Source organism: Salvelinus sp. IW2-2015, linkage group LG18 (genome assembly GCF_002910315.2).
Source record: "Salvelinus sp. IW2-2015 linkage group LG18, ASM291031v2, whole genome shotgun sequence".
In the NCBI taxonomy this organism is placed as follows: domain Eukaryota; kingdom Metazoa; phylum Chordata; class Actinopteri; order Salmoniformes; family Salmonidae; genus Salvelinus; species Salvelinus sp. IW2-2015.
In genome coordinates, this window is record NC_036858.1 from 6,333,998 (window position 1) to 6,342,010 (window position 8,013).

At 44.9% G+C, this 8,013-nt stretch overlaps 1 protein-coding gene across 2 annotated transcripts in view; it reads right to left on the minus strand.

Annotated features, from left to right (window-relative positions):
• The window catches only part of grid1b (glutamate receptor, ionotropic, delta 1b), a 429,877-nt gene that overhangs the window by 27,217 nt on the left and 394,647 nt on the right, over positions 1 to 8,013 (minus strand). The window lies entirely within an intron of this gene.

Consider the following 8,013-nt stretch of genomic DNA (forward strand, 5'->3'; position numbering starts at 1 on the left):
TCAAGATAACGCGAAGGGCGATATTATTCATAACATTTTGTAAAAATTATACAACTTTGACATTTAGAGAATATTTTGTGTAGGCCAGTGAACAAAACAAATCTTAATTTTGAATTAATTTTAGAATTCAGGCTGCAAACAATGACAGAAATGTGGAAAAAGTCAAGGGGTCTGAATACTTTCTGAAGGTACTGTATGTTTCTCAGGGCTTTTTGAAGAGGCCTTCAACTAGGGTTGCCCATTTTGGGGATATTCAGAGGTGGAAACTTTCGGCTGGGAATACAGATATAGGAATTAAAAACCACGCTCTGAGGCAGCTGATGTTTGTCACACCCTGATCTGTTTCACCTGTCCTTGTTATTGTCTCCACCCCCTCCAGGTGTCGCTTGTTTTCCCCAGTATATTTATCCCTGTGTTTCCTGTGTTTCCTGTCTCTCTGTGCCAGTTTGTCTTGTATGTGTCAAGTCAACCAGCGTTTTTCCCCGTTCTCCTGCCTTTGCTATTCTCATTTTCCTAGTCCTCCTGGTTTTGACCCTTGCCTGTTTCTGGACTCTGTACCCGCCTGCCTTGACCTCGAGCCTGTCTGCCACACTGTACCTCCTGGACTTTTGTACCTCCTGAACTGGTTTTGAACTTTTGCCTGTCCACGACCATTCTCTTGCCTACACCTTTTTGGATTATTAAACATCTTAGACTCCAACCATCTGCCTCCTGTGTCTGTATCTGGGTCTCGCCTTGTGTCATGATAGATGTTGGTGGGATTTGAGGATGATGGAGGCAACAGGGGAAAGAGCCTCAAATCCACAAAGTCCCTTCTACCAGGTGGCTGCTTGAGATATGTTGGCACGACTGCCATATAGCATCTCAATCCCAAAGCCATTGCTTGGAAGTGTACTTTGCCAGACTGCCAAGAACCTTGGACTCATCCAGGCCAAGGTGGCGAGACACGGTAGTGATGACACCATAGGCCTTGTTGATCTCTGCACTAGACAGGATGCTCTTGCCAGCATACAGGGTCCAACATGTACGCTGTGGTGTGTATGGGCTTCAGGCAGAAGTCTTCATGCTTTTTGATGTATTTCAGAACTGTAGTTTCCTCTGCTTGGAGCAACAGTGAAGTGGGCAGGGCAGTACGGATTTCTTCTCTTACATCTGCAAGCTGAGTCTGAACATCAGACAGGATGGCATTGTCTCCCTCAGTCTGTGCAATTGCTACTGCTATAGGTTTCAGGAGTTTCAGGCTGCTTACCACTCTCTCCCAAAATACATCATCCAGGAGGACCCTCTTGATGGGGCTGTCCATATCGGCAGAATGTGATATGACCATTTCTTGGAGAGACTCCTTCCCCTCTAGGAGACTGTCAAACATGATGACAACACCACCCCAAAGGGTGTTGCTGGGCAGCTTCAATGTGGTGCTCTTATTCTTCTCACTTTGCTTGGTGAGGTAGATTGCTGCTATAACTTGATGACCCTTCACATACCTAACCATTTCCTTGGCTCTCTTGTAGAGTGTGTCCACTGTTTTCAGTGCCATGATGTCCTTGAGAAGCAGATCCAATGCATGAGCAGCACAGCCAATGGGTGTGATGTGAGGGTAGGAGCAGAGTTCACAGAGTTCAAGTGAAGGTCAAGCAATCATAGAGAAAGCAGACTATAAGCAATCAGTCTCTGATGGGTGGTCGAATGTTCGTCGGACAAGGAATAATTAACTACATCATCTCCACACCTCAACCAGTATTCTACAAGAGCACAGACACAAGGAAGAACAGACACACCGGCCTCTACATTGCAGATGAGCTGTAGGCAGTCATCAATGACCTGGACCACAGAAGGTATTGCACTGGTGACAGACAATGCTGTGAACATGAAGCCTGATTGGTCTAAAGTGGAGGAGTCCTACCCTCACATCACACCCATTGGCTGTGCTGCTCATGCATTGGATCTGCTTCTCAAGGACATCATGGCACTGAAAACAGTGACACACTCTAGGAAACGGAGGAGAACGGGAAAAACCGCTGGTTGACTTGACACATACAAGACAAAACTGGCACAGAGACAGGAAACACAGGGATACATACACTGGGGAAAACAAGCGACACCTGGAGGGGTGGAGACAATAACAAGGACAGGTGAAACAGATCAGGGGGTGACAAACATCAGCTGCCTCAGAGCGCAACTGGGTCCTTGTTTGGGAACACACACACCAAAGCACGCAACAGGGCTGGACCAATACAAGGGTTGGAAAAATTGTGGCCATCCGGAGATGCGATGGATCATTGGGATCATTCAATATTCCCTTTCTTTTGGCATTCAGTGAAATCATCCCATGTGAAGAGTCAACTCATTTAATTAAAGTCAAATTTGTAGCTAAATTGTTTTTTTAAATGTCTATTGGATGGATTTAACCATTTGGTAAAAGGTTTATGTTTGTGTCTCCATATGATATGGTAAATATATCAAATGCAAAAACATTTAAATGGTATTGAATATTAATTTGCATATATTTCAGTTAATTCCCATATATTCCCGTTAATTCCCAATATTCTCCGTTAATTCCCAGGAAGTTCCACCTTTGAATATCTCCCCAAAATGGGCACCCTAAGGTGAAGGGCCTCTCAAAAAGCCCTGAGAACATACAGTACTCTTCATGAAAGTATTCAGACCCCTTGACTTTTTCCACATGTTTGTGTTGAGCCCTGAAATTTAAAATTTATTAAATTAAGATTTGGTTTTTGTCCACTGGCCTACACAAAATACTCTAAAATGTCAAAGTTGTATAATTTTTACAAATGGTTATTAAATAATATCGCCCTTCCGTATCTCTTGAAAGGTGTCAGAGCTAGGAGCAGTGTTTATGTCAGTCCATGGGGAGAACATCCTGAAAATCGGTCTTCTCACGACAAAAACGTCCTGTAGTGTCTAAACCCTTTTTGAAAGCTTGAGAACCTCCCACGAACAGGATGGTGTTCTCTGTTTTGCTCTAGGACGCCCACAAAACCTACAAGACTCGTCTGGAACGTTCCCCTGAAGTTCCCATGTTTTTAATTATGGAAGTACATATGGAGATAGTTAGTGCCTAAAATAAGGGAGATAAAACAATGGTAAAAACAAAAAAGTCAGTTTTCCTGATCTTTCTTATATCTCTTCAGATAATAGGACAGACACTTCAGAAACAAACTTCCCTTTTAATTGTTGATTGTTTTCAATGTAGTGAAATCTGTTATTCAATGTCGTTTCTTTTGGCCTAATAGCATTAATGCCAATTCAATGTTTGCATCAAATAAACTTTTTTTAAATATTATGTTTGTAATATGGTAAGGGGTCTTAAAATTAAAATCAAAATAGCTAAATGATCCTTTGGTATGGGCCATCTTAAAAACCAATTCCATGTTAGCTTGGAACCCCACTCCCCCGGCTTAGACAGGGCTTAGAAACTTCTAGAGTCTAGAGTGTAAATGAGTTCAGGAGTAAAAAATGTGCTTAAGTCACATAATAAGTTGCAAATTCAAATCCAATTCAAACTCGTATTAGTCACATACAACCTGGTTACAGTGTTAATGCGAGTTTGTAGCGAAAATGCTTGTTGCTTCTAGTTCCGAACAATGCAAGTAATAACCAACAGAGTAATCAACCTAATCAATTCCACAACTACTACCTATACACACACAAGTTGTAAAGGGAATAAAAGGAATATGGACATAAAGATATAGAATGAGTGGTGGTACAGAACGGCATAGGGGCAAGATGCAGTAGATGGTATAGAGGTACGGTATATACATATGATATGAGTCTGTAGGTATGTAAACATAAAGTTGGCATAGTTTAAGTGGCTAGTGGTACTATTACATAAAAGATGGCAAGATGCAGTAGATGATTTATAGAGTACAGTATATAATATGAGATGGGTAATGTAGGGTATGCTAAACATTATATTTAAGTGGCATTGTTTAAGTGGCTGTGGTACATTTTTACATAATTTCCATCAATTCCATTTTTTAAAAGTGGCGGAGGTTGAGTCAGTATTTGGCAGCCGGCCGCTAAATGTTGTGGTGGCTGTTTAAACCAGTCCTGATGGCCTTGAGATTAGAGCTTGTTTTTCAGTTCTCTCAGGTCCCGTGCTTTTGATTCACCTGTGTACTGAACCTTCGCCTTCTGGATGATAGCGGCGGTTGAACAGGCAGTGGCTTGGGTGTGTTGTGTGTCCTTGATGATCTTTATGGCCTTCCTGTGACACCGAGGTGGTGTAGGTGTCCTGGAGGCGGGGCAGGTAGTTTGCCCCCGGTGATTGCGTGCTGCAGACCTCACTACCCTCTGGAGAGCCTTACGGTTTGGGGGCGGAGCAGTTGCCGTTACCAGGCGGCTTGATACAGCCCGACAGGATGCTCTCGATTGTGCATTCTGTAGAGAAGTTTGTGAGTGCTTTTCGGTGACAAGCCGAATTTCTTCAGCCTCCTGAGGTTGAAGAGGCGCTGCTGCGGCCTTCTTCACGACGCAAAATGTGTCGTGTGGTGGACCAATTCAGTTTGTCCGGTGAATGTGTTACACCGAGCGAACTTTAAAACTTTTCCACCTTCTCCACTACTGACCCGTCGATGTGGGATATAGGGGGGGCTCCCTCTGCTGTTTCCTGAAGTCCACCAATCATCTTCTTTGTTTTGTTGACGTTGAGTGTGAGGTTATTTTCCTGACACCACACTCCGAGGGCCCTCACTCCTCCCTGTAGGCCGTCTCGTCGTGTTTGGTAATCAAGCCTACCACTGTAGTGCTCATTTCCGCAACTGTATTGATTGAGTTGGAGGCGTGCATGGACCACGCAGTCGTGGGGAACAGGGAGTACAGGAGAGGGTCAGAACCCACCTTGGGGCCCAGTGTGAGGATCAGCGGGGGGTGGAGATGTTGTTTACCTACCCTCACCACCTGGGGGGCCGGCCCGTCAGGAAGTCCAGGAACCCAGTTGCACAGGGCGGGTCGAGACCAGGGTCTCGAGCTTGATGACGAGTGGAGGGTACTATGTGTTAAATGCTGAGCTGTAATCGAGAACAGCTTCTCACATGGGATATTCCTCGTGGGTCCAGAATGGGTCTAGGCAGGTGCAGTGTGGGTTGCGATTGCGTCGTGCTGTGGACCTATGGGGTCGCGTAAGTCAAATTGAGTGGGTCTAGGGTGTCCGGTGGGTGAGGTAGATATGCGTCCTTGACTAGTCTCTCAAAGCACTTCATGATGACGGAGTTGTCTACGGGGCGGGTAGTCGTTTAGCTTCAGTTACCTTAGCGTTTCTTGGGAAAGGAAACAAGGTGCGCCCTCTTGAAGCATGTGGGAACAGCAGGACTGGGGATAAGCGATTGATTGACTTATGTCCGTAAACACACCAGCGAGCTGGTCTGCGCATGCTCTTGAGGACGGCGGCTGGGAACCTGCCGTCTGGGCCTGCAGCCTTGCGAGGGTGAACACGTTTAAATGTTTACTCACCTCGGCTGCAGTGAAGGAAGAGCCGCAGGTTTTGTAGGGGCCGTGTCAGTGGCACTGTATTGTCCTCAAAGCGGGCAAAAAAGTTGTGTTTAGCCTGTCTTGCGGAGCAAGACAATCTTGGTCGCGACTGGGGCTGGTTTTCTTTTGTAATCCGTGATTGACTGTAGACCCTGCCATCATACCTCTTGTGTCTGAGCTGTGTGAATTGCCGACTCGATTTTGTCTCTGTACTGGACTTAGCCTGTTTGATTGCCTTGCGAGAGAATAGCTACACTGGTTGTATTCGGTCTCATGCTTCCGGTCACCTTGCCCTGGGTTTAAAAGCAGTGCGTTCGCGCTTTCAGTTTCACGCAATGCTCCGTCAATCCACGGTTTCTGGTTTGGGAATGTTTTTTAATCGTTGCTTGTGGGTACACAGCGTCAATGCACTTCCTAATGAACCGCTCACCGAATCAGCATATTCGTCAATATTGTTGTTGGTGCAATGCGGAACATTATTCCAAATCCGCGTGGATCGAAGCAGTCTTTGAAGCGTGAATCAGATTGGTCGGACCATGCGTTGAACAGACCTGAGCGCTGGGAGCTTGTTGTTTTAGTTTCTGTTTGGGTAGGGGCTGGGAAATCAACAAATGGAGTCGTGGTCAGCTTTTCCGAAAGGGGGGCGGGGGAGGGCCTTTATGCGTCCGCGGAAATTAGTTAACAATGATCTAGCGGGTTTCCAGCCCTGGTAGCCAATCGATATGCTGATAGAATTTAGGAGTTTTGTTTTTAGATTAGCCTTTTAAAAGGGTTCCCCCAGCTACGATGAATGCAGCCTCAGGGTGTGTGGTTTCCAGTTTACAAAGAGTTCAGATAAAGTTTCGTTCAGGGCCATCGAGTGTGGTCTGCTTTGGGGGGAATATATACGGCTGTGATTATGACGAGGAAGAATTCCCTTGGTTAGGATAATGCGGTCGACATTGATTGTGAGGAGTCTAGAATCAGGTGAACAGATGACTTGAAGTTCCTTGTGTGTTGTTATGATGAATTTTTATTCCCCCCCAAACCCCCCCCCCCCCCCCCAAACAAACCCCCCCACGTCTCGTTAATCATAAGGCATACCCCCCCGCCCCTCTGGGTCTTACCAGAAAAGATGTTTGTTTCTGTTCGGCGCGATGCATGAAGAAACCCAGACTGGCTGCACCGACTCCGTTAGCGTCTCTGAGTTAGCCAGTTTCCGTGAAGCAGAGCACGTTTGCAAATCCCTGATGTCTCTCTGGAATGCTACCCGTGCTCGGATTTCATCAACCTTATTGTCAAGAGACTGACATTGGCGAGGAGTATGCTAGGGAGTGGAGCGCGATGTGCCCGTTCTCCGAAGCCTGACCAGGGAGACCGCCTCGTTTTTCCCCTGTTACGGCGTCGCACAGGGTCGCCAGGCTGGGATCAGATCCATTGTATTGGGTGGAAGCGCAAAACACTGGATCCGTTTCGGGGAAAGTCAATATTCCTGGTAGGAAACGATTGGATGAGTTGACCGTGGTGGGTTTTAATCGTATATTCAGTAGTCCTCCCGACTGAGTAATGGAAACCTAAGATACTGGGCAATCAACGGTACCGAATGTAAGAAATAACACATAAAAAACTAAAATACTGCCATATTTTCCAAGGAACGCCGAAGCGAGGCGGCCAGATTCTCTTTTCGGCGCCGATGTAATGCGAACTAACTCATGGTGTACAATAATATGTGATATTAACACTCTCGATTTTTATTAAATCACTACAAACATACCAGTACCTAAATCTCCGTAACCCCACACATGAAGGTCCCTCTAGATTCGCTAGACGAGTGTGAAATTCAAACAACAGATTCAAAAACCACTAAAAGGAATCAAGGAAAGGTTACCAAGTTGTATACCTCAGCAAGAAGGGACCACCTATTGGTGTAGATGGTTCTTGTAATAAAAAGAAAGCTGTCATTAAATGTACACCAACTCAGCTATAAGATTACAGGGTTCCTTCCTAACTCAGTTGCCGGAGAGGTTTTAAGAACCACCCGCTCAGGGTTATTTCACATGAGGCCTCGAGATGGTTGACTTTAAACCAGTGATGCTGAGTTTTAGAGCTGTGATAAGGAGAAAACATGAAAGATCTAAATTTTGACTACAATAAAAAGCAAGGAAAGCCTGTGCAAAAATACAAAAACAAAATAATTCAATTCAATAAATATTTGCATCCTGTATTGCAACAAGTGCCACTAAAAGTAAATACTGTCATACAATGGGGAATAATGAAGTGGTGTGTATTGGGCAATCCAATATAACAACCACAAAAGACAGTTGAATTCTGTAGATTGCAGATGCTTACAGTTTTGACTTAAATCGTATAACTAGGTGTTGTGAAAATCCTATGGCAAGACCTGGAAAATGATTTGATCTTCGCAATGATCACATAATCCAAAAGGTTGACAGAGCTTAAGAATTTTGAATGATATAAATAATGGGAAATGTTGTCCACAACCTTAGAAGAGTGGTAAAGCTTTATGTACAGAAAAACTTAACT